This window comes from Anabrus simplex, chromosome 3 (assembly GCF_040414725.1).
Source record: "Anabrus simplex isolate iqAnaSimp1 chromosome 3, ASM4041472v1, whole genome shotgun sequence".
In the NCBI taxonomy this organism is placed as follows: domain Eukaryota; kingdom Metazoa; phylum Arthropoda; class Insecta; order Orthoptera; family Tettigoniidae; genus Anabrus; species Anabrus simplex.
This window is the reverse complement of record NC_090267.1, coordinates 248,331,941-248,359,798: the sequence shown is the minus strand read 5'-3', so window position 1 is coordinate 248,359,798 and position 27,858 is coordinate 248,331,941. Positions and strand designations below refer to the sequence as shown.

Sequence of the window (27,858 nt, the reverse complement as noted above, 5' to 3'; positions counted from 1 at the left end):
TTCACCTACGGACAATTTTTAAACAATTCTGTATTCAAAATAAAATACGGTGGCAAAGTGCGATGCCAAAACTTACCTTTTTTATGTTAAAAAGGTTTCTTATATGACATGAAACGTTACTATCCCTACGTCAGTTCTGGATACGCTCACCAAATTTCGTAGCATGTCCGAGCTTTCACCGAGTTAAATGGACCGAAACCTGTCTAGTAGAAAAGTAGCTTCAATTTAGCACGCAGTAGCGAGATGTGAAGGAATCTCCAGATACAACTGCCATAACTGCACGATCATTAACGTACTATGCACATCTCCACATCAGCAGTGTGCCTGAAAAGAGCAGAACCCTCTCGGGACGAGGAAACTAATTTACTTATAACGTACGCTGTACTCGTAAATAGGCTACAGCGGCAAACAAAACAGAAGGATCATGTAAAAATATGCAAGAGGATAAGTAATATTCACGATCCCAAAAGATTGTAGAGAAAGTACGGTGTGAGAGTACCAAACAATACCGTACTGTATATGCACGATAGCCTGCGTTGGCTTACGCAGGGGTCAGTGAACACAATCATACAATCGTGAATCACGTTCGACTTGCAGTTCCTCTACGTGATCAGAGGAGCCACCTGTGACCCATCGGAAAACTAACAGAAAGTCTCTACGTGCTATTTCGATAAACTTGAATCCGAACATATTCACACACTGGATTTCTAACATTATTATTGTTAGAAAATGAACTTGGCGAGAAAATAATATATTCTCAGACTACGGTATTTGTAAAATTTGAAATGCCTCATATGTAAGTGATCGCAAATTAGGCATACAAGCCGAACATGGTTTCACCTGCATTTTAGAGCATGACATTACGTGTAGACTACGATATTTTATTAAAATCTGTATTTAAGCTGCGAGAAAACGGAGCTAATTTATAATTTTGCCCCAGCTTGTGCGAAGAGACAGAAGCACAACTAGTGCATCAATAATAGCATAAAGAGGGCGTTATTAGTCGTAATACAGATAATAGTTAAGGCCATAGCTTTCCCATATTATCTAGCCTCGAGAAGAAGAGATAGAATGATAGGACACATCTTAAGACACCCAGGACTTGTTCAGTTTGTTTTTGAAGGAAGTGTAGGTGGTAAGAACGGTAGGGGTAGACCAAGGTATGAATATGACAAGCAGATTAGAGCAGATGTAGGATGCAATAGTTACGTAGAAATTAAAAGGTTAGCACATGATAGGGTGGCATGGACAGCTGCATCAAACCAGTCTATGGACTGATGACTCAAACAACAACAAACGTAGGCATAATCTTAAAAATAAGAGGAATGCTTCGATCCGTGAGTACATGTATCCCGGACGTCAGGCACTATGAAAATAGGGTTGAGATTTATTTTTTGACGTTCAACTGCCATTGGAGTTGAATTTAAACCTTTCCAAAACAGAACAGAAAATGAAATAAGCAATCCCTACATCATAAAAAATATTCAAAGAATATGCAGCTGCAGGAGTGAGCGTTACTTTGATATAATGTATTACTGCAGAGCCCAGTCCTTTCTATATTCTATTAATGGAATTTTCATTTGCAAATAAGGGCGGTGCCCGAAAAAAAAAGATTACCGATATGTCAGCATTAAATGTGACACCATGGAAATTACAGGGACAACCAACATAAAATCGAATTCAAACCAATCCGTCTCCATAAGCAGGTGTAAGAGTCGCGCTGACTAGACATACGGCACTAATTACAATCGCTAGCAAATTTTCCTTACCTACAAATAAACAAAAATTCACCTTATCCAACACTATGAAATTAACTACTACAGTGTGGAGAAAATTGTAATGCTATTGCTTTTACTTCCAACTAACCACATTTTACGGTTTTCGGAGGCGAAGTGCCGGAATTCTGTACCACAGAATTATTTTGTAAGCCGGCAAATCTACCCACACGGGGTTTACGTATTTGAGCACCTTCTAATACCACCGGACTGTGCCAACTCGGAAGTGTGGAGATATTTAGGTAGGTTTAGACAACGTTAAACTGATAGAAATAAGTGCAATGCTACTACTCAACACATATAGTACAATCAAGTAAGTGTAATTCTAAGAGCCAGTATATTACGAAACGTGAGTCACTAGTGTAAAAGATTTCAAACTATATCACAAATATCCTGGACTCACTGAGTTATCTCATGAAGATTGGTGATCAGAAGTCAGGCAGCTGATACACAACTTAGTTACCATCTTAGGTTAACACATGTAGAAGGCTAAAATACTGAATTAACAGGGGAGTACTCTGAATACTTTACAACTGGTGTGTAAATCAGCGAAAGAGAATTCAGCCATTCGTGTTATCTCACATTCTAACCTTATGCATTTTAGAGCTCAAAGTACTAGTTTCAGTGAATGGACGATCATGAATGCTTCTCTTCCCCTCCAGGGTTGAATCCATTATTCTTCCTAAGATTTACATGACTTCACCACTGTAGCCTGTTCATAGGCACTTTTCTTCAGCATGGACTCTCTTTAACAGCGTTTACAGTAAAATGAAATGGCGTATGGCTTTTAGTGCCGGGAGTGTCCGAGGACATGTTCGGCTCGCCAGGTGCAGGTCTTTCGATTTGACACCCGTAGGCGACCTGCGCGTCGTGATGAAGATGAAATGTTGATGAAGACGACACATACACACAGCCCTCGTGCCAGCGAAATTAACCAATGATGGTTAAAATTCCCGACCCTACCGGGAATCGAACCCGGGACTCCTGTGGCCAAAGGCCAGCACTCTAACCATTTAGCCATGGAGCCGGAAAGCGTTTACAGTGTCCTGAATCCACCCAACTTTCCGTGCCGTACAACAAAATGTACTCGAGAACGGAGCCGTAAAACTCTAATTTCGTCTGCAAAGAAATTTCACCTCACAGAATACCGCCGATTGCAGCTGTGAGATCAGCACATTACATTTTGAAAACATCGTTTAGATTTCTCTAGTTATACTTCAACGATGATAATACGTTAAAGCACTGCTTGCTCCAACTGCGTATTCCCATTGCTCAGCTACTTTAAGTTTCTTTTTTCAATCGACAGTAAATTTAGCCTCGGAAAAGGTGCACGGTGTCAGGCTTGGCTGAAAGATCAGTCATGTCCCTCGAGTTCAGAGGGCTCTGGGTTCGGTTGCAAGTTGAGCCAGAAATTTTAACTGCGTGAGGTTAATTCCTCTGGTTCGGGGACTAGGTATTTGTGTTTTGTCTTAATACAATCATAAAAATCTACATACACCAGCACAGAAAAACCTAACTGTGATTACTCATCTCTCCCGAAAAGGGGCATTCAACTGTAAAACTGAGCCGAATCCACACTAAGTGCCAACCCAAAAACTAGGAAGAAGTAAAAGTAGAAGATACACATTGTAACCTGTATCAAATTATCCTGACAAGAATGAAACAAAATATGAAGTAAAACAGTCAATATTTTAATGAATTCGCACCCTTGTACGTCAACTATTTGCGGCTTCGTACAACTAACATCAGAGCTGCCTTCGTGGTTCGAATGCCGATTGCGAATTTTACGTTACTTATATTAGAATCTAAAGAAGTTTGTTGCGAACAGACTCGACTCGAATCCCTTGGTTACACGGTATGCGTACAAGTCCACTTCGTGTCAACACGTCTTCCCTCCAGACAAGGAAAGCCCATACTTTTAAGTAGTGCATCTCTTATCGATGGAGGCTTGATCAACTCATGGCTAAGATGAGACAGCACGAGGTAGCACGGGAGAAGGCGGCACCCGCTTACACAGCCCCAACAATGACAATGCGTCCGGTCTTTGTTTTTGGGAGGCACCGTGTACAGGAAGTAATTCCCTCCCTCTATGGGGCAGGTCTGCTCTGCGCTAGTCTGGTCACACCGGGTTAAGATAGACATAACTCATTTTTATGACTAAAACCTAAATACTGTAGTTGCCAAAACGGAAAAGAGCAGTGTAAAAAAGAATGTAAAAATCAAAATAAGATGCCACGAAAGTATCAACTAACGTAATATAAATTTCAAGGGATAATTTAATACCTAAATGTAATTTTTTTTTTTTGCAACATTCAAGAGCAGCTGAGGGCAAAAGAAAACCAAACCAAGATTCTGGGCCGACATCTTCCGTTCCCCTTAATAAATATACTACACAAAATTCTTTGTGTTCACCTAGATGGCAGATTTTTTTTTTTGCTAGTGGCTTTACGTCGCACCGACACAGATAGGTCTTATGGCGACGATGGGATAGGAAAGGACTGGGAGGTGGAAGGAAGCGGCCGTGGCCTTAAGGTACAGACCCATCATTTGCCTGGTGTGAAAATGGGAAACCACGGAAAACCATTTTCAGACTGCCGACAGTGGGGTTCGAACAGACTCTCTTGCAAAGAACTATTTGAAAAGTAAGTGATCATGAGACGACTGGAGGATGGCTTGCAACTATAGTACGATGGTACACGATGTGTGTAATTCGTCGCAATAAGATTTACCACCAACCATCTCTGGGCAAGCGAAAGCTCTGGTAATCAGGTAACGATGGGTGAAATATCTGGCCTGTCTTTTCTCAATTCACGTCATTCTCGTGAAGTATATTACTGTAAGAATATAATGCGGTGCATATATCTGATTCTAGTGATTTAAACTGCAGTCTTTATTACATGAAATTCTATTTATTTTAATTACGATAGAGCAACAAAGAAAATGAAGAGTCCAGTGCAGAATAAGATCACACATGTAACAGCTATCTCTTTCTCTTGTTCACAGATACAATCCTCAGCGGATAGCGGAAAGCTGGTGACAAAAGCCTGAGGAAATGGGTCTTCCCAGATCGTGCACTCGACGAGTGGAACTAATTTCGAATTTTAAATAATAACTATGATTATTGTTAATATTAATATTATTATTCGAATACAGTACACTAAGCGAGATTTTAGGTCTACGAAATCTTAAATCAGGATTTTAATATAAATCAGGTGAAGACTGCTCTCCTAGCAAGTGCAGACTAAATAATACCGTTTACTCGAATACTTTGAAACGAAAGAGATAGAATCTGATAATCATTATTGAACCCTGTAACTAAAACTTCCACAGAATTGAATGTACTATATTCTATTCTAAACACACCGACAAGCTCCACTATCTTCACGCTGGTTTGTGTCTTAAAAATATTTCCTATGAGTGAATTTGTCACATATTCCGAAATCTGAACAAGGAACTTTGCAGCAGAAAGCTATCCTAAAACGAGTTGATCCATTCTAGTTTTCACTTCTTTTTACAAAACTATTTTCTTGCGCTTAAATAACCTGCACCGATTACCTTTTGTTGTTTCAAGGTCTATTCCGAGTGTCGAAAGAGTGCCTTTGTTGTAACAAACTGTACTTCCCCAACATTGTTCTAAGAAATCACAGCTCCTCCCAAATCCTTTCCACTTCTGTTTCGTAACGTCTTCATACACAATACAATAAGATTGATGTTCTTTGTTCTGAACGTAATTTTTATTCGAAAGGCCAATATAAAACCTCTACTACACCCTTTACTAATGATCTGGAACAAACTGCACATGCAAAAAGAGATGCGCAACAACAAGAGTTGCCATGTTAGGACTGCACCAGTCGCGGGAGCCGAAATGTCTAAAACAAAACAGTTAATATGCAAAGTTGACCTCCAGGATAAAGAGGCAACATTATTTTATAAACTATGCACGTGCACTTCTGCATGAGGATATAGAACCATTTTTGCAATTTTGATTAGAGTTCGGCAGTGTTGTCAATTGTCACAGCGCATAAATTTAATACCAGACAGAAGACAACAATTTAGAAGAGCACCATGATTAACGTCGGGAGAAGATGATATTAAACATTAGCAACTCTTAGAACTATATTTTGAAATACTTATTTCGACCAAATTCTAGCAAGATAACGCAAAGGTCAGCTTGTCTAAACCAATTAAAAGACTAGCTCATAACATGAAAACAAGTTTCAATAAGCAGATAAAACAGAAGTTATGTTTCAGCAGACAAATTCAATCACTATCAAAGAGGGAAAGAAACTTTTTTACAAGTTGTTTACGTTGCACCAACACACATGTCTTACGGCGACGATGAGACAGGAAAGGGGTAGGAGTGGGAAGGAAACGGCCATGGCCTAAAGGTACAGCCTGGTGTGAATGGGAAACCACGGAAAACCATATTCAGAGCTGCCGACAGTGGGGTTGGTTCCCACTGTCTCCCGAAAACTGGATACTGGCCGCACTTGGTGGATAGAAACTTTTATCTGTGCCATGAAACAACTAAAACAATTACAATTAGCAGTTTCATTCGCGTAAAATACTCCATCATTCTTAAAGGTAATCCTTCCCAAAAGACACCTCACATATGGAGATGAGCCTTTGCGGAGAGAAAGTACAGTTTATTTCAAGGTTCCATGCAAAAATTCAGATGCGTATGACTATGCACTTTTACTTCTGAATGAGAATATAGAACGATTTATGTAATTCTGATTCGAGTACGGAGCACAGTGAGGAAGAACTCGACCACAGATGTAAAAGTGCAACAATTTGTTTTTATGACTGTTTGCGTGGACTAGTAAAACATTGATAGTATCAACATATGTTACATTACAGCATAATTACTGTCCCTCTTACACCGAAGTACAATTTGGCAAAATCAGAAATCCTAATTCAATTATTAGGTATGAAGACGCTGATCAGCAAGGTACCACTTTTAACATTACACTCAAGAAATATATCGCATTAACAATTCCGAATTTTATTCGATTTAGCTTTACAAATACTTCAAACAGCAGACTTACAAGAAAAAAAAATGCTCATCTATATCCATTATCAGTTCGGTCTCCCAAGATATGAACGATGCTTGTTGAAAGGGGCCTAATATCTAGGTCATCGGCCTATGATATGTAAATCTGATTAAATATGCATCTTGTAGGTTAGGCTACTCCACTGACATACCTGACTGGTTGGATAAATGTTTCTTTATGCTTTTACTGTGAAAGGAGTTTATCACTGAGCAGGGTGATTGTACCCGTACCCGTTTCATTCGCTGTTGATGGTGTAAACTCAAGTTTTGCTTTTAATATTTACTGCATTCACCGAACAATAATTTTGCTAAATACAATACCTGGAAAGGTACCTTGATATTCGGTGCCTTCATACCTAGTAATTTAGTTAGGATGTATTATGTAGCCAAATTCGGTTTGAATTAAGGTACAACCGCAGAATTTGCCTAGTGTGAATACGGGAAAAGACTGAAAATCATCTTCAAGAGTATCCCATTTGTTACGGTATAATGCAACATTTTTATCAGAATAAAATTTTGCGGGTCCACATATTTCAATAAGCAAACAACTTAAAAAAAAAACAATGTATCTTGTTATACTTTTATGTCCTTAACATACCGTGGTCAAGTTGCCCTTCCTCTTGGCGCTCCGAAACCAGTAGCATACTTGCCAACTTTCAAAAAGTGAAATCCGGAAGATCCTACAACGGAAAATTTTGAACAACACTCACATGTGTCGCAAAGTCTTAAGACATAATGAAAAAGGGCGGTAAGGCGGTAGATTATAAACAATACTAATACAAGTCATATATATGTTGAGATCACCCCTGAAATGAAATACACAAAGTTACATCTTGATGAGTGCTCATCTGTTTCCAATAAATAATAATAATAATAATAATAATAATAATAATAATAATAATAATAATAATAATAATAATAATAATCGTATGGCCTCAGCTACCGTGTGCGGACATTTCGATTTGACGCCATCTGGCTGTCTGTTCGTCAATTTCGACGTTCCGTTTTACTCTAGGTCCGCTAGATGGCAGACAGAGTAAACCGGATCCCTCTTGGGCGTATATGGCTGAGATTTAATTAATTTTGTCGGGTAAATACCAAATGTATCACCAGAGATCTTTTACATGCCGACATCGTACGACATGGAGTGTCGAATGGACTTTTTTCCGCCCTTCAAAAATCCGACTACCTCTGCCGGGTTTGAACCCGCTATCTTGGGATTCGGAGGCCGACACTACCACGGATCCACAGAGGCAGCTATCTGTTTACACTGAACACTGGGAACACTTTCCGTGATCGTATAAAACAAGGAAATTAAGCAGGATATGCCAGCCTTAAAGACTGATAATACCGTTTCTTAGTTGAATTCATTACGAACACCACTAAAAATACTAAATCGCCAATAAATTCGTCACACAATTCCACAAGTTTCATAACTACCGCCAATGTTACTCACACCCACACACAAAGACTTTACAGCTGTTACGAAGCACGACGCAGTTACTAGTTTTATATAAATTCACAGCCTGCTACTTTTCACGAATTTCTATTCTTTAAAATCACAGCCTGCTACTTGTTTGGGAACATCTCAGTGAATGAAGTAGCAGTTGAGCTCGAACAGGTGACAAAAGCACAGTGATAATGGATAATGTGATTAACGATACATTTACTGGTAGAATTTCAAACACTGCATCTCTTATTACCAGCTACTATCGAAAGTCAACACTTTGGGAGTGGCGACCCCATCGTACTAATAGCCTATATCTGCTTCATTCATTCCATCCCTGACCCGGTCAATGACTGGAAAACAGGTTGTAGGTTTTCATTTTCATAGAAAGTCAAACAAATCCAATTTCACCGCTGAAAGCGAAACCAAGCGCAGATATTCAAAATCCGTAGAATAACGTTGTTTATCCGTGCAACCGTAAAGCACACTCAAAATCCGTACATTTTACGGAAAAACCGGAATACTAGGCAGGTATGCAGTAGTCATATGCAGCCGAAATTTTGCATGGAAAACATGAATAAACTGGACTTCATCTCCACTAAGGCTCAATACCGATATCTGGGGTGTTGATTGGGAAGGGTTCCTTCTTTAGACACGAAGATGGCCTGGCTTCAGATCTTTTAACCATAATCCATGTTCCAGGTCCTTGCAGAAACGAAAATTCCTACGCTTGGTTAAATCCGATGAAACATGATTGCTCTTACTTCACTTGCCCTTGATGTAAACAACCGAGTCTAAGTCTTTTCATCGAGGCGGTCACTTCTCAACAGCTAATTTCCTACAAACAAAAAACACCTCATACAAATTTCTGATAAATTTACGAACAAATATAAAACAATTCACTTAAAATACTTCTTCGGACATGAAGATGCCTCAGACCACGCTCCGATACAAGACACCATGTCAGAGACTTAATGTAGTAGGCCTACTATAGAGATAATGGTAAAGATTAATTTTAATTTACAGGAACATAAATGGAGTCTGGATTCAAACCAGAGAATACTAACGCGGTAACTAAACTTATCACCTAAAAAAAAAGACCCACACACACACGGCTCCAATTATTGAAGATCGCATTCCTGGCGAATTATCGAGGTCCTAAAAGCAGCTCTGTGATCTCAGAACGTCCTCAGAAGGCCGGTTAGTAACACAAGGTAGAGGTCACACCCAAAGACCATGACCGAGAACCAGAGCCGAGTGTACGTGTCTGCCTTTCTCTAAGCGGTCTGGTGGTCACTAAACAGGCTACAGCCCCAAGCGATGGAATTTTATTAGAGTCATTGAATACCGTAACCGTCCGTTATTAAACCAATTTATAACAGTATTTACAATGCTCTTGAACACAGACAATATGAGAGTATGTGTATATAAATTTAAGTGGTTGATGTATGTATGTATGTATGTATTTATTTAGACAAGGAAGCCCTTTCAGTAGCAACTGCTAGGTATCAGGTAATTTTATTGAATTGACCACAAGCAATGCTGTCAACTCTTGACCGGTGACTTGCAGTGTTCGTACCGCCAACGGTAACGTGCGATCTCTAATACCTCAAAATAAAGATAGGAAAACAAGAAATTTCACATTTTATAACTACAGTAATTGCTTTACGGTTAACAATTATCTACTTTTCATTATGTCACATGAAGGTTTTCATCGACAGAGTAATTACTTTCAGTAATATTTGACTACTTGAACTAAATCTAAAATATGTTCTTCGTTCCTGCATTATAAATTCCACTAGTGTAGATATAAAACACTAATGACACTTATTCACACACAAATGTCTGAAATAACTGAAAATTTGAAACTAACACGCCTGACTCCTACGATAACAGCCGTACTAAAAATATTACTCTGTGACGAGCGGTCTGATAAACCTCTCAGAAACATCGAATACCTACAGCTAGTAAATCAACACCACTAAACCCTCGTCACCACGTACCATAAATCGAAGTTTCGTGAGAGTTTCAGTTTGTCAAGCATACCTGTTGCTATTTTATTTTTCTCCGGGAGTCTGAGAAAACATTATCACCAGTTGAATGTACCCCCATCTTCGCCGAACTGACATGAACTGTTCGACAGTAGGTAGTTCCAAAGCCTGGCTCCTTTAGTAGATCGTTGTTTCATACTCTGTAGGGCAGTCTGATTTTTAAAGGGCGCGAAAGATGACCATTCGTCAATCCAAGTCTTAGGATGGCGGCATCTAAAAGATCTCAGATAGGCGAGTTCAACAGACAAAACTTAAATTCAGTTCTAGATCGCTCAAAAAGGTCCTTGTCATCGGGTAGAGTAAAACGGAAAGTCAAAATTAACACTCAGACAGCATAAATGACGTCGAATTAAATTGTCTTCACACAGTAGCACTTAATTATTATTATTATTATTATTATTATTATTATTATTATTACCATTCCGAGCTAATGCTATGACTGTCTCCTACTTCAAGTCTTGGTACATGTATCGCAACAATACGCCCCGACTCTCTCAGTGAAACTTCTTAAAATAATCTACACTTGATCCAATGTGTACCAATCCCTTGAACATGTATACAGTAATCATTGCGACCTAATGGAACTGGAGGCGGTGAATTTAAGTTTAATGTTCACAAGTTTCGATAACAGGACCTAAGATTCTAATTTTCAAAAAAATAATCTGCTGGATTATACCGTATAAGAGAATTCGTATTATGATCTCTTCTATTACACAGATGATGGGTCCTACCTTTCGTCAGACATTCAGTACTTCAACTTAATTATTATAGTATTTGATAACGATAAATCTATTACAACAACTAATTACTGGCATTTACTCTGTGTTCTCCACAAATTGAAATTTATGACCGATAGCTACAGTTTTACAATTTAAAGAAAAAATACTTTCGCTGTAAGGAGCTTTTGCAGTTCTAACGCTGAAGGTGGAAAAAGACAGATCATTCGGCTCTTTGTCATAATCAGCTGTACACCCTTCACACTACGAGAAAATAGCGAAACGCGCACGTTGGTAATTACAGGGTCCATCAGATCAAGAACAGAAGAACCTTTGATGCCAACATTGCTGCTTGGGAGAAGTGAAGCGAGCGCAACGAGAAATAGTTTCTTCATCTATAGCGGAGTTAACTAGTAAAGGACTTTATACTGTCTGTCGCTGTTTTTCAGCAAACTTATTTCACAACAATATGGTATTCGTCATGATAATTTTGATTTTAAATGTATGACAAATATTACCAACATCGCTTCTGTTATCGAAACGTCTACTATGAAACGAACATCACCACATAACTATTCTATCGACCTTATAAAGTTGCTGTGTACTTGCGCAGGTACATCTGCGCGCTGAAGTTCTTCGCTCTACCTCGCTGTGTTCCTGTAGTTCGTAATGGGAACTACCTGTAAACGAAATGCGGGCACGTCCGCTAGGATTAAGAGTCGCTAGGTACAGTATATAAGAGCGAATAAAAGATAAGAGATAAACTTAAAGATGTGATAGTACATATATCACACCCCCGAATTATATGTAGAAGGTAGAGATATTATTGTCAGTATTCGATTTTATTATTATTATTATTATTATTATTATTATTATTTCATTCGTATATTTTGCCATTTATATTGGTAAGCTGGAAGATATCCACATATGTAGGTATGAGTAATTTGTTTTGCACGAGTGGGAAAACATTGCTTTAATAACTCTGGTAATTTGAATGAGTCATATGGCTACCCCAGCGTTTGTTGTGATGTACTTGTGTCGGGAAATTCATGAGTCATGTATATATCCCAGCCTGATGAGATGAGCTTGTTGTTGTATTAGGAAAATTTGGTGACTCATGGAATATACCCCAGAGTTTGTTATTGTCTTGGGAGGAAGGAGAAGTTCAGGGCATGTCTTGAGAAGAGGACCACCCATGATTGGCTGGCAAGCACCAATCCAGACGTATCATCTGAGAGGAGGGGGATGTTGATGTCTATAAAGGTTGATGATACGGCGGCAACCAAGAACATTATGAGAAACATGGTATGAGACATTGTAAATGAAACATTGTAAGGGTGATTGTAAAGGAACGAGAAGGAAGACAACTACAACTACAACTGACGCACTGTACGGGAAGGAAGTGGTGCTGATACACGGTACTGGAGTGACACGGCTGCAATGGACTGGACTTCAAACGTTCGTGGAGCGCAGTCTTGTTATGTTCGTGGAAAGTGTCTGATTGTGGAGAGTGCTTGCGCATTAAGTATTGTAGCACTTGTGGCGGCCTAGCATTATATGTTGGTGAAAGCTATATCAGACTTTCCATAAATTTATATGTTGAGGATCGACAGACGTGTGTATATATCTTTACAACGAGTGTTAAAATATGTGAACACAGTAGTACAAGGTACAGTATCTGTGTGATGTGATAACATCCGATTATGAGAATCTGTAAGTCGAATTGATATAGAGACAGTGAAGGGTATTTATCTTCATACATGTACATTGTTCATCGGACTATCTACAAATGGTAGCTTAGTTCTCGCTTTCGTTTTCCCACGATTTTCATTATTGTTGTTGTTGTTGTTGTTGTTGTAAATATGGAGTCTTCCAGCAATATTTTATGTGTGTATTATATGTATAATGTTGTATGTTGATGAGGTGCTCATGCACGGAATTTCTTAAGAATATAGTTAGCTATTTTAGAATCAGTGTTATTGATGAACCTAGGTGCAGTTCCAACCTAATTAGTCGTTTTCAGGAGGTTAGGTAAGGCCTGCAGCAGATGTACCAGTACGCAGCATTATGTACACGCCCTGGGATATAAAGTTTATCATGCTCTTATCTAAATTCGAGGGATCCATTATGGTGAACTCTGGCGCCCATACTACGGACATTTCGGTTAATTATGCTTATTAATTTTATTAAGTTTTTGAGTAATTTTATTTATATATTTTTTTCATGATTTTATTTATTATTTAACAGTAGTCATCAACTTATTACAAAGAGTATGCACAAATTGCTTTATATGTATAGTCGATTAAAAGACGATACACAGCAGTTCACTAAAGATGATGTCAACAGACCGGTGTGTCTGCATGGCGAATCGTAAGTTCACCGCTAACAAGAGTCGCGCCTCTTAGTTGGCATCTGCGCAGGGTCTTTTGTGACGTGTCAAGCAGTAACTGTAAGAAAGGCCACTACGCAAGTTCGTGGGTCGCGGTAGAAGCGCCAGTGACATTCTTTCGGAGACGCATCAGTGTGCTAATTATCGAATGCATGTTCTTTCCTAGTACCTCACATTACGTTAAGTGACGTAGTGATGGGGCATTCGATTCATTTTACTGAATCGATTCATTTGATTCCGTTCACGTTACTGAATCGATACAGTGACCCGGTTCACGGCACATTAGTCACCGCTGCTACTGCATCTGTGTAGTATGTGCTGGTAAGACAGCAGCAAAAGCATTCAGTGCTCGCAGCTGCCATCTGGTCTCCATACTATGAACTCCTTTCTTAGAAAAAATGCTAGTTACTCTAATACATCGAAGGTTTCCGGCGACGCAGGGTGGGAAAGGTTAGGATTAGGAAGGTAGCAGCCATGGCCTGAATTAAGGAACATTCCCCGCATTTCCTGGTGTGAAAATGGGAAAACAATGGAAAACCATCTTAACGGCTGCCGACGGTGGGATTCAAACCCACCATCCCCCCCGAACACAAACGCATAGCTACGCGATACTAACCGCACGACAACTAGCTCAGTCATTTTTAAAATATGCATTTTTCTATCAGCTGAGGATTTTTTTTAAATAGTCATATTTTGTATAGGCTACCCGAGATGTACAGTAGCCCGCTGGTTTTCTGATTCAACATACTGTTGGTTATGTTATTGCGTCTGTCCACATATGATTGAAGTCTTGTGCAACGATGTGACATATGAACTGAGAGAATACTGAGCCGTTCTTCCCAATATAAAACAGGTACTTTTGAGTGGTCATGAGCATGACTCAGTCATAGGGCAGGCTAGAGTCGAGTTTAATTCTCAAATGTCAACTAAGTTATAATACTTTCATTAAACTAATAAACAGTATAACCTAATAGCTTACGTACTTACTAGCTACTTCAGAATTATGTTTTGACTACCTTTTTAACACTGCAAATAAATCCATCTATTATTTAAACCTCTCCGTGAGAAGAGGACAGTGAATGAAAATGGGTATTATTTTCAAATGAGCTGAGCTCGAGAGTCCATTATAGCATACGATTCTTTCAGTGTGCAATGACTCACTGAATGTCTCGCTGCAGCGGAAGCTCGGCTTCCCGTCAACGTCCAGTGAGCGCACCACTCAGCACTGTCCGCTGGGAGTAAGCTAAATCCTGTGCCGTGAGCTCGCCGTTCCTGTGAATCGATTCACTCGGACACTTTAATGAATCGATACACTGCTTCGAATCATGCATTCAGTAGCCAACACTAAAGTGACAGAGCTCTCTTCGAACATGCAGTGACTAATATTTTTTATTGTTTATGTTCACAACACAATTAACGAGAGAGGTTTGCCGAGGTATGCAAACTTCGATAAATATGTGAACAAAGCCAAAAGGAAAGACCACAGAGCCGAATACCAAACTATCATGAAAACAATCGAAAAGGCCAGTAATATAAGAATATTGAGATCCAGCTTGCGAAGAGGAGACCTACTGAAAACCTGGACGGCGAGGATATGATTAGAAGTGAAATGCTGAAAGTTGGAGGAGCGGATCTGGCGAAAACACTTTACTCCTGAACACAAAGCCAATGGCGATAGCAGTATTCTCATCATCGGCAATCATAATTTGAGTTAGAGTGTTTCCTGCAGGTCGGGGTTCCATCTAGGGCCTGTGAGATCGATGCACTCTGAGGGTGTGTGCAACGATGAATTTGGGATCACAAGGACACAATGGAGGAGGAGGGGGTTTTCCCTCTTTAGGAGGTAGCGAGCAGATCTTTCATGACCTAACCTCAGCTTACACTAAACTCCGGCCTCCCTCAGAGAAGGACGGAAATAGGACCACACGACAGTGGTTTTCTTAATTGCTCTCAGCTCGTTGGGAGACCGGATAACTAACCACTCCAATTCCTACGACGCCAAGTTTGAGGTAGCTGAGAAATATCCGTAGCAGGTACGTTCATAGGTCTAGGTGGTAAAATTACGCTTCTTTTGGAGCTTCATCCGCAAGTTCATTTCCTGCAATCCGAACGTGGCTTGGAAGCCACGCGGAAGTGATTCTGGTGCTAGCATCGCACAACCAGGCTGGCATGAATCTGCTACAGCACGGCGTGTTGCGCGAGACAGGTACCGAGACTACAAAGAACTTGAGTCGATACTCACGAGAAAGTGATATCTTTCGTCAATCAGCGCAAACTGGCAGAGCTAAGATGGCGAAGAGCTCCACAGAATATATGCTACAGGAACTGGGAAGCGAGATCTTTGAAAAACATCAAAAACAAAAGAACATACTAGAATCGTCAGTGTCGACTCGTCGCGCGTCCGGATTCTGGTGAACGAAGTTCTGGAAACGCCTCCGATGAACAGAAGCATCCGTGTTCACCTTGCATCCACAGAGTAGATCTAGCCGTATATCCGGCCGCAGGACTAGCCACGGAGGTACCTTAACAGGAGTCCCCTCAAAACAACCACCGACAGCCGCATCTAACTCACGACACAAGCTATCAGTTCGAATTCGAAACGGTCGTGTGGCATTAAGACTGTTTGCGTACTTCTGGCGGCTTTCGGCATTGACGAGGCATAGATCAATTTTAGTTATTGCCAAGGGAGGTCGGAACCGCAAGCACCAGGTTTTACCTAAACAAGGCAACACAATTCATGAAGCGCTTAACAATGTTGAGAAGCAAACTGACAATGTTGCGCTAATTCCGACGGTATTAAGTGCATTGCTGATTCAATGAAGTCTGGATGAGACTGCAGAGCATGGTAAGCAAAGGGAAATTATGAGAAAGTAAAAATTTATTTCAATTTTCCAAGATAAAGGGTGACAAGAAATAGAAAATAAAGGCAGGAAGAAAAATCTGTTTGGAGCATTTAATGATAGGATTTAAAAAAAAAAAAAACGCATGGACGAATTCGATCACGTTACTACGTGGAGTGTTTAAATGTTCTGAAAGGCGAGAAATCGCTGTCTAGATAGTCGAACTGCCGAAGCAGCCGTCACATTACTGTAAACTGTCATCTATAAGGAAGTCCCAACGGTGGAGTTAGGTATTTCTGTCCTGCGCTGCCATCCGCCAAATTCTTTGATCGTTGACATTTTGTCATTCTGGCCAGGTCCTTCCGTAACTCAACATAATGAAAACTGTACAAATAGCTCAAGTCGCATGCGAAGAAATGCTCGTGAGAAGGTAACTGTAAAAGAGTAGGTCCTACCCAGAAATCTAATTTGTAGTGGACTGTGAACACTCAATTACGCTTTAGAAGTCTAAAGTATTGTAATGATTTATTGATAAAGGCTACGGAACGATCCAGTACGTCAGAAATGAAAATCCACACCGTTTCCAGTCATTCGACCGGGCCAGGAATGAAACCTCATCCAGAGGCAAGGAGAAAAACTGTGCCGGCTGCCGAAGCCTGCCGCACTCCTCAGGGTCAATGATTAATGACTGACAAATGAAATTATCTTTGAGTGTGTTGGAATGAAAGATGACATGGAAAACCGGAGTACCCGGAGAAAAACCTGTCCCGCCTCCGCTTTGTCCAGCACAAATCTTACATGGAATGACAACCACGGAACCTAGCGGTGAGAGGCCGGCGCGCTGCCGCCTGAGCAACCGAGGCTCTTCTCTTCATAAATGTTTTACAAACTCGTTTACAAAAAAAAAACACCACCTTATAGCGAATGGGCATTACCGCAAACAAGCAGTTTTAATGTTCTTTGATGTGTGGCATTTCAAACTTTTTTTTTTTTTGCTTTACAACGTACCAACAGATGCCAAGTCTTATGGTGACGATAGGGTAGGAGAGGGCTAGGAGTGGGAAGGAAGCGACCGTGACCTTAAGGTGCAGGCCCAGCAGCTGCATTGTATAAACATAAGAAACCACGGAAAACCATCTTTTGGCTGCCGACAGTGGAGTTCGAACACGAAGTCATAGACAAAGTTGTATTTGGCAATACGTACATCAATTAACTAAGGTCAATATTTTAATTATTCTACTTGGTATGTGCCTTCAGCCATGATTAAACTCCGTTGAATGGACTATGAAAGAGTTCAAAGATTACCCAAGGAATTTTATGGAACCATAGCTACACAGGCTCACGTTAAACCTACAACTTCTTGAAGTAACTGATAGCCACATCCACGCATAGAAAATGAGTAATTAAGGGATGCTGGCTCAATATGATTCAAAATGAAGATTCCAGAAAAACACGGGACAGATCACGCTGAACGCATGCACTAGAGAAAACGGCGAAACTTGCGTATCAGCACCTCCCCTCTTAGCAAAAGATGTACAGAGGGACGCAATTGGACCGAAGCCGAGTTCATTGCACTCAAACCTTGTTAAGTGAATAAGTCTCGAGTAAGAAGCTACGAGACGTACAGTTGAACGAATGTGACTGAAAATTTTGCTTCAAAGGTGAAGCTAATCTCAAAGAAATGTAACGACCCGCGCCAAAAGATCACTGTAAGGGAGAAGGACTCCCCCCCCCCCCCACACACAACGCTCAGCGGATGCAGAGTATGCCCGTTAGTGTGTTACTTGTGCGCACGAGGCAGGTAGCACGAACCTGTTGTAAATACGCTCACACGGGGCGATCACAATTGACTAGGTCAAAGGAAACATGCCTACTGCAACTTTCTTACAGAGTTATGACTATAGTGCGTGAAACTACATCTCCTTGACCAAATGGGCAGCACATCAGCCTTTGATTCATGGGACCCTGGGTTGGATTCCTGACCGGGCCGAGAATGTGAACTTCATATGGTTAATTTCTATACTTCGGAGACAGGGCGTCTGTGTTCGTCTTAATCCACTATCTACTGTACATGTAACACACCATACTCCCAACCATCACAGAAACAGGCAACAGTGAATACATCCTCCATAGGGTTGGTGTCTAGAAGGGTGTCCGGCCATAAAATAGGGCCAAATCCACATCAAACGCCGAGCGCGATAAATAGAGAAAAATACAGGAAGAATAAGAATACATAATTGTGAAGCTGCTAACACCTAATTATAGAATACATATTAATATTAGAATAGGATTATTTTAATCATTCCCAGAAATGCCAATTAATTACCCCATGTTCAAGGGAGTAATTCGTCACTTAACCCACCGCATTCGAACCTTCATAGTTAGAATGGTTTTGAAGAACATCTTCAAGGCAAAGTTCAATCCCAAGTGCATTTACTACAAGTTTTCATTCCACCCCTGAATGGGAAGGCGGGCCTCTTAGACAGCGACGCTGTCTCTTAGCCCAGGAAGATTTGTAACGGCGAAGCAGATGCTCTGAGAACGTGAAGGGTTTGGCGGCCGTGGCTTCCACTAGCAACTGTCCCGGCATTCGCCTTAGCGCAGAAAATTGGAAAACCTCAGAAAACTATTCTTAAGGACAGTCGACGGTGAGGACCAGCCCCTCTCCGTCTCCCGAATACGGTAGAGTTATCGGCACCCCCCGTCGCTCGGTTGATTGGTCGGAGAGCAGAACTGTCTGACTACGGAACAGCAGTTACCACTTGCAGGCCTACTTTACAACCGCCCACCGTGTATTTAATAATCTTTCTTTAGCAAACAAATATAACGTCATTCAACATGCCATTTTATATAGTTTGCGAAAAATATCACAATCATATTACACAATATATTTCATTAAGATCCTAATAAAAATAACTGTACAAAGCTTCGCCGTAAAACACATTCGGGTATGTTCGTAAGACGAAAGAGTTGGGGAACTGTCATCGCCCGCGGGACTCTAACATGGACCTCCACTCCCCACGTAACTGATGTTGGATCTCAAGTAGCATCTGCTGAGCAAGGGCTGAATTACAACGAAACCACTCAAATCGCAGGCAGTGGCGATTGTTTTCCAGTAAGAAGCAGCACGGCCTACAACTGAACAATCATCCTCTCAACACATACCAGAGGAAAAAGTTGAATGGGGTTAGGATGTGAAAATCTCCCTACGCCTCGCAAACCTTTTACTGTCGAGGTCTGAGGAGAAAAAGAGCTGACCACAGGCGGCCAGATAGAAAAGATGGAAGTGAGGGTGCGTGAAACAAGTAAATCCCTTTCTTAATTAAAAACACACTATATAAGCTAGAGATATAAACCCAGAACACCGAACACCATTCCCATCAGTCAGGTATTGCCAATACTAGACAGTACTAGAGGGACGATGTAGGTATACTGGAAGTAACGAGACTTCAGATCTCAAACTAGTCAAATTTGTAGAACACACTCACGAATTAAACCTCAACAAACAAGGCGAAAAGTAACTGTACTAATCCCTGCCCTAGACCATGGTGCTTATTTGTGAATGTGGGCGAGGTTTGGGGCAGTGTGGAGTTATGGTAGCATTACACGGGACACTAAAGGCATTTATTGCTGCTTGTCTCGGAATCGAATATTATTATAACGATGTACTTACGAATTATAATTTAACTATAACAAGATGAGACTGGGGTGTATGTCCCTAATGATGTAAATTCCCACTAGTTTGACATCAAAACGGTCTTCGTGACCAGGTACCGTATGTTTCGTCCGGCCCCTTTTGTGGTCCTCTGAGCTTCGGTGGCTTACACGAAAGATTAATATAGGTAATCCGTCCGCAAGGAAGGAATCATCATAATCTGTAATTATCTTTAATAAAGACATAGGCAATCACTTTCTTATTCGTTGAACAGAGAATTAAACAAGGGGCAGTCGTTTTAACATTCCCTGTACCAAATACTCCTTCAGATGAAATCCAACATCACTTCAGGTCAACATTCTTAAGGTTCCAGGGAGACTCGGTAGGACATGATCATCTCGGGCAATCCAATTTCACATTCCCACAACAGCAGACTTCTGCTAACAAGAAGTGGATACAAACCACCTTGAAGCTGCAGTTATCGTCAGCACCTACCAGAGAAAATATCTCAAGAATGCTATGAATAAGAGACTTCGCAATAACGAATCTTTTATTTAACGCATGCCATAGTGGCAGAACCCGCATAATTAATAAGCATTAATAACAAACGCGTACACTACAGCTGTTCTGACATCTGTGCCAGAAGCAGCTCAGATACTTTCCAACAGAACAAATATAACCGAGGCTACCATACGCCAACCGATAGAGCATCCAACGCCAAATCTGAAGGTTATGAGTTCGGACCCCATTGGTGTTCGGTTGGTCACTCTTCTGTACTTAATGTCTCCTCGGCATACGTTGTTATGAACTCAACACGACCTTAGATTAAGTTCTTTTTCAAGTACAATGCGGTCGTAAATATTAAATATTCAACAACAATAATAAGAAGAATAATAATACGACAGTATCGTCTGTTTTATACTATAGACTCACGGAACTAGAAGAGCAAATGTCGAGCATGGAGCATTTCTTCTTGTTAATGGTTTTACGTCCCGATAAGTACCTTTGCGGGTTTTGGAGCCATCGAGATGCTGGAATATGGCCCTGCAAGACTTTTATTCGAGCACCTTCGAAAACTGAGCCGGAATCGAATCCGTCAACTTTAAGCGCTCTTACCATTTCAGCAAATCAGCCAGACACTACTCGGAATAGAATCCGGAGCAAATCAAGAGACCAATAATTATACATATTAATCGATGAAATACTGTACCGTAGGTTCTATATATATTTTCTATCAATCCGTAGGTTGCGACTCAGGATCAGAACAAGCGAGTCTTTAGCTGTAAAGAGCATTTTTGAATGCATTTATATCACCCTCTTCCCCTTACCTAAGCACTCTTGTTTTCAATTAGCGATCAAAAATAACACGTAACAGCAACTAAAAATCCAGATGATAAAATAATGAGTGAAAATATTGGAGATCAAGTCTACTCTTTAAAAAAAAATAAAAACACCACACCCACCTAAACTCTCCAATATTTCATTGAACACCCAACACTTGATGTATGCCCTTCAAACGATGTTAAAGACAACAGGAAACTCCAGCTTTACATATAAATATCAACTTACCTTATCCAAACCTAAACGCTGGCGCCAGTCAATGTCCTCAGGTAAGCCAAGAACCAATGAACCACTGATCAGGCATCCTGAGCGAGAGCTTACTCGCGGTAGAGAGACCTATTCCTTGGCGCTACAAATCCAGGTGGTGGTCACGCACAATGTTGTTCGACCTCCGAGATAGCACGGGATAATAAAATTATTGGTTTTACGTCCCACAAAACCGAAGTTTCAGACCTATTAGCGGCAGTCACAGTACGGAAGCTGCTGGGGTACGGGTAATGCTGAGTAATGAGACGACATTCGGAACACTACTAGTGCTTGATATGAAAAGAGCTAATAAAGTCCGTCGTGTTGCAACAGAATGTTCTGGCTCAATGAGTAAAGAATGGCTAACTACCTCACTCCACATCAAGCCTACTCGCCTCATTTTGGCGCAGTCGTCGGCTTCTTTTGTAACTGCTCAACCTTTAGTGATATTTGAAAATCTAACCAGTCTTTCGCGCTGATGACCTAACAGTCAAACAGTCCCACTAACTGCATTTCTTTACTTTTTTCTGAGACGGTGAGGTGTCGGAATGTTGTCTCAAAGGATTCCGTTACGTGCCAGTTAATCTGACACGAAGCTGGCGTATCGAATACTACCTGACTAAGCTGGGATCGAACTCACAAACTTCAGCTTAGAAGGCCAGTGCTCTTCCATATGAACTGCTCAGCCCCCTGTGATAAGGTGTTTTACATTTTAAAAAATAAAAACAAGTAAATTATCTTAGAAGTGAAGCTTCCAAAGTAAACAGAATTATTTATTTTTCCGGGTTGAACCGTGTTTTCTGTACATTCCGTCCAGTTTGGCGACGTTTCGAATACATTGCAGTGTTCTTTGTCAAGGCGACTTAAATACCCCTTCTCAGTGCGAGGTAATCATTCTTCCAGACAGCAATCACACCTTCGTACCTAGATATAGAATGTGTGTGGTATAATGTGGGCAAAAACGGCAAACTAGTTTATAACGGAATACGCCTTGTTCTAACATTACCCGAAGATTCAATGAATACCCCGCGAGATAAATAAAGCTTCAATACTAAATGAGCACATTTAATGGTAAACAGCCCAAGCAGTACAAATTGGGCACTCATATTTTGATGCACATTTCAATAGAGAGGTACGACGCGGAAATTTAAAAAAACAATATAGACGTAAGCTTTTGGGCATTTGCCGTGTCAAGAAAACAAGGTTAAATTATTTATGTTTCGCAGAGAACTTTGCTTCGCGTCTTCAGAAGTAGTTCTCTAGGGAACATAAAGAACTTCCTTTTCTCGACACGGCAAAATCCCAAGAGCTTATTATTACGTCTACAGTTACGGACCATGAAAGAATGAATCTAAATATAAAATAATAATAATAATAATAATATTATAATAATTATTATATAATATATATATATAATATATTATTATATAATATATATATATTATTATTATATAATATATATATATTATTATTATATAATATATATTATTATTATTATTATTATTATTATTATTATATAATATATATATTATTATTATATAATATATATTATTATTATTATTATTATTATTATTATTATATAATATATATATTATTATTATATAATATATATTATATAATATATATATTATTATTATTATTATTATTATTTGGCGTTAGCCACCAGGTGTAGATATTTTGATTTGAAGCCATTTAGGCTGCATGAGTGTTATTCCAACGTTCCATTTTACTCTGTTGCCAGAGAAACCAGATGTGTGTTGGGAGAACTATGGCTGAGGTTTTAAAACATTTTGTCGGGTAAACAGTAGAGTCACCTGAGATCCTCTAGATGCCGACTTCATACGACAAGAAGAGCCGAGTGGACAAATATCCGACTAGTTCTGCCGGGTTTGAACCCGCGATCTTGGGATCTAGAGGTATACATTACCACTGACGCACAGAATGCCACGAGGTGATTATCGTAATGCTATTTCTTAGTTTCGATTACATTTGGAGGAATGAAATCTGTACGCGCTATAGTACTGAATATCGACTAGTGGCGCCAATAGTTCGAAAGATTTGGAACTAGGACACTACTCATTCCCATTCGACCGCATGTTAGCGGTGGAATCAGTTTGCGACTCCTTCAAATCTACTGGGCAAACAGCAGCACAAAGGAAGTTTTCTGACGACGAACAATGAAGATTTGTTATTATAGAGATTGGACCTGTAAATAATAAGTTAGAATGCAAACTTATTTAAGCGAGTAGCATGTAGCGTCCATTCCGCTCTACCGTTATGTAGTTTCATAAATTGTAAGGTTCTAATTGGTCGTAACCCTGATATGTATGCAAATCTCACTGCAGAACCGTGCTAGGGGCTGGAAAGACACTTGATACTCGCTGAAATACGTTTGTATTCTAACCTATATTTGTTCTTTGAAATCCGGGCTATTACAACGTATACGATGTGGAAAGATCCTGGTTCGCTATGCAGACCTCCATATATTACATCTTTAAATGGGGTAAAATTTAGGGGTTTTCAGTAAAAGTAATTCGATATAGCAAAGTGCTGTGATAACTTGAGTTGAAGGTAACGCAGGATGCCCAGAACTTGTAAAACAAATACCTTAATACCACACAGTTATGAAGCCTTTCTTGTTCTGCAGTTAAACTAGTAATAAACGAAGACATGTTGACATCAATTAAAATGAAAAATAACGATGGAAATCAATCAAATAAGCAGAGATTCACTAACACGCATTTTCCGCGTATGTTAATAAGAAAGAAACCCCTTCAAATCACAAACATGGAACATACCGTATCAAAACAACAGTTGAAATAAGCATGCAATATCTGCCAAGAATAAAGTACCAGGTGGTATTATATAGAAGCATGCATCTGTATTCCAGTCACCTTCAACTAGATATACGTAATAAGTGGCATAAAAACTCCGCACGTTATCTACATATGTATCATGTTACAATCGAAAATGGTGTTTCCTAACTGCTTATAAGTATGTTTAACGTAATTAGAACATTCAAATTACACGAATATATAAATGTGTAACAACTGGTTTCTTGATTTCTTTAAACGTTAACGACACTAAACTTGCCCAATATCAAGATCAATTTCTCTCTCTTTTTACGGGAAAAAAGTGAAACTAAAAATCACAAAGCAGGCACACTTTACAAGCACAGCAGCACCTGAAGACAGAAGAGAACTGGTGAGGACCTAAAGACCCCGAGAGCAAGCTGCCGCCCAACGCTGCCCAACTAGGGAACACACGTGGGAGCGTGGTGCTGTGTGATACAGAGTTGCCAAGCCTGCCACACCATCAACACCAAATACGGAATACTCAGCTATGACACATCATTCACAACTGGTTTAACAAGCTTCCCTTTCATAACACACAAGCAGACAGGCATCATAGCATTATTGAATTACGCGATCATCCGTCAAAACATGTCAGGGGGGGGGGGGGGTGTTCAATCACACACGGATGTCAACAAAAATAATTACATAGCATTCTTCTGGAATAACTAGTTGTTTGTTCAGCTCCACCCAAATCCTTTTTTTCTTTCTTTCAGACTAGATTTCAAGATCAATATCAGAAGTAGGAGAATAATTCGTTCTTATGTACACGAGAGGAAAAATATGTGCAATTAAAACGCTCGGACTGTATACCGTTATCTACATAACCCAATACAAGTTTACGATAAATTATTTCAAACGTGTTGTGGTTTAGCATATGTACTGTACTGTATTGATGTTTAAGAGAACTGAAAGAAAATCAGCCCCGAACTTTCTCGCTGGTTGTATTTTCCTTGTGGTATTCAGAACAGGTGAAAAACCTAGATCTATAAATCAAGACTGAATAACACACTACAGCCAATGGCTGATACAATGCCAAGACACACTATTTATTAATATCTTAAAATTTACAAGTGTGGTGAACTGGTGCGTTGTTGGCCGCAGATAGTCTTCAAGTGAAGTAAGGACGAAATCAGACTGCCGTATTAGAAAACACACACACACACTCTCTCTCTGCCGCGTTTTTCAACCGGTGGTACTTGGTGGTGTCCAGTGGTACGCAACGAAGTGGCTGAGCATAATTTTGAAACAGGAATAAAATCTTCAAATTATACTAGAAAGGGTACTTTATATGAAAGAGAACTGTTACGTGGAACCTAATAATATCTAATGGGAAATTTTAGGCTCACAACCTATTGGAAGGTAAGCAAACTGCCCTGAAGTATTTTCTAAATATCTTCTGACTTTTGGATTAAAGCACAATGTGACTGCCAAAAAGGCAACATTCTTGGTGCCTTTTTTTTTCGACGACGTACGTGTGAGAAGGGACTTTCAAGACTTATGTTCGTCAAAGAGAAATTCCATAAGAGGCAGCGTATGAAAAAAAAAAACACGCCGCAACTGCCCCGAAGAGCAATGGCCTACCAAGCGACTGCTACCCACCCCGAAGGTCTGCAGATTATGAGGCGTCGTGTGGTCGGCAAGACGAATCCTCTCTGCCGTGATTAATGATTTCCTAGATCGGGACCGCACTCTCACCGTCAGACAGCTCAATTGTGATCACCAGCCCTCAGATCCGGGTAATCGTGCATATAACCCCTACAAAGCGGGGTCGGCTAGCGTGTGAAAGCCAACCTAAGGTTTCAACCGCATCATATCATTTTAAGGTACGTTTGCCTGTTCTGAAGACGTCGCGTTCCTAGCGATCTCTTGTATCAATTGTGAACTGTTTCTCCCGTCATATTTTGTTACTACGTAAACTTTTTCCTATTCCGGTAGATAGCATCTCATTCGTCAGCACATGTCGAAGCATTTCTTTTCTTCCCTGTCTTTCAGGTTGGTTGGCGGAGAATTTTTTTGATGCGAGAATATGGAAGCGATGGATTTCCAATAACGATTCAAGATGTCTTCGATTCCCGGCCTTTCGAGAATGTTAATTAACAATATATCCGAGGTATTTTTCTTTAATTTTCTCTTGGTCTGATAATTGCTTCAGCCTATGCCGAGTTAGAAAAGAACAGTGATCGAGGCATATTAGGTGCATTGCTTGAGCAGTGTGAATCGCGTTCCACAGGAGGCAATGTTTTCCTTGTTGCTGTTTTATGAAAGAGACTCCTGACTTGATCAACAGACGCGTGTACGTATGTGAAGTCTAAGGCGCCGTTCACACTAAGGCGATGTAAGATAAGTGATATATAGTAAGGAATATATTGCGACGATATATTGCCAAGAAGGTTCATGACACTGGGCGATAAATCGGCGCGAGCTGGCGATAAAAATTTGGTGAGAACACAATTCTCACTACATCAGTTACAAATATGAGTTCAAGTGAGGAAGACTTGTAGTGGCTTATTGTTTCAAGCGTAGGATGAGAAGAAAGAGGAAATACTGGGTACATACCTACAATCTTACCAGCCTGCACCATAGTTCAGCTGTTTCTCGAAAGCTGTCTGAACATGAATCAAAATTCAGGGAGTTTTATGGAATGAATTCTGAAAACTTTCCTTTTCTGAAAAGCCTAGTGTCACGAACCCTTGAAAATATAGGTACACACTTCAGGAAGGCCGTTTCTTCAGATAAAAAAAAAAAAAACTTGATTACAATAAGGTAAGTAGATATGAATATAAAAAGCAGTATTAATAAAATTTAGCTGTTTAAATTTGATATTACCGAGCTCGATAGCGGCAGTGGCTTAAGTGCGGCCAGTATCCAGTAACCGGGAGATAGTAGGTTCGAATCCCACTGTCGGCAGCCCTGAAGATGGTTTTCCGTGGTTTCCCATTTTCACACCAGGCAAATGCTGGGGCCGTTTCCTTCCCACTCCTAGCCCTTCCCCGTCCCATCGTCGCCGTAAGACCTGTGTGTCGGTGCGACGTAAAGCAACTAGCAAAAAAGAAAGATATTTTTTTACATATTTTTTTTACAAATTGTACCAATCAGTTCCACTAAATTAATGAAAGGTATTACAGAATTGTCTTCTCTTCTTCCCGTCATGTTCACAGCTCGAAATATCGTACGATACTAATCGGTAATCGCTGAAAAGACTGGCAAGTGCCACTTCGAGAGATATGTCACTTGCGATATGTTGTGCAATCACGCAGCCGTGAACCTTTTTTATCACCTCTCTTTAGATTTCAAGTATCTGTCTGTGCATGTCGCGTATCGTATAGCGCTTACGATATATCACTTATCTTACATCGCCTTAGTGTGAACACGGCCTAAGGGCCCTTTCACACGATCCACTGCTTGCCACGCCACGCCACTCCACTCCACTCCACCAGAGGTGTGGTAAAAGGCCGGTAGCGTTCACACGAGACACTTGGTGTGGCGCAAC

The 27,858-nt window shown here is 40.2% G+C and overlaps 1 protein-coding gene across 6 annotated transcripts in view; it reads right to left on the bottom strand.

Annotated features, from left to right (window-relative positions):
- Nucleotides 1-27,858, bottom strand: part of Jupiter (microtubule-associated protein Jupiter) — a 398,214-nt gene that overhangs the window by 136,331 nt on the left and 234,025 nt on the right. Inside the window, exon 1 of one of the 6 annotated variants that reach the window (XM_067142975.2) lies at nucleotides 24,698-24,753. The exons of 1 other annotated variant lie outside the window; for it this stretch is intronic. The gene's annotated coding sequence lies outside the window, so the exon portion shown is untranslated. Of the gene's footprint in view, nucleotides 1-24,540; nucleotides 24,562-24,606; nucleotides 24,754-27,858 lie in introns of those variants that run through there. 4 more of the 6 variants (XM_067142973.2, XM_067142981.2, XM_067142974.2 and 1 more) reach the window with 4 other exon arrangements.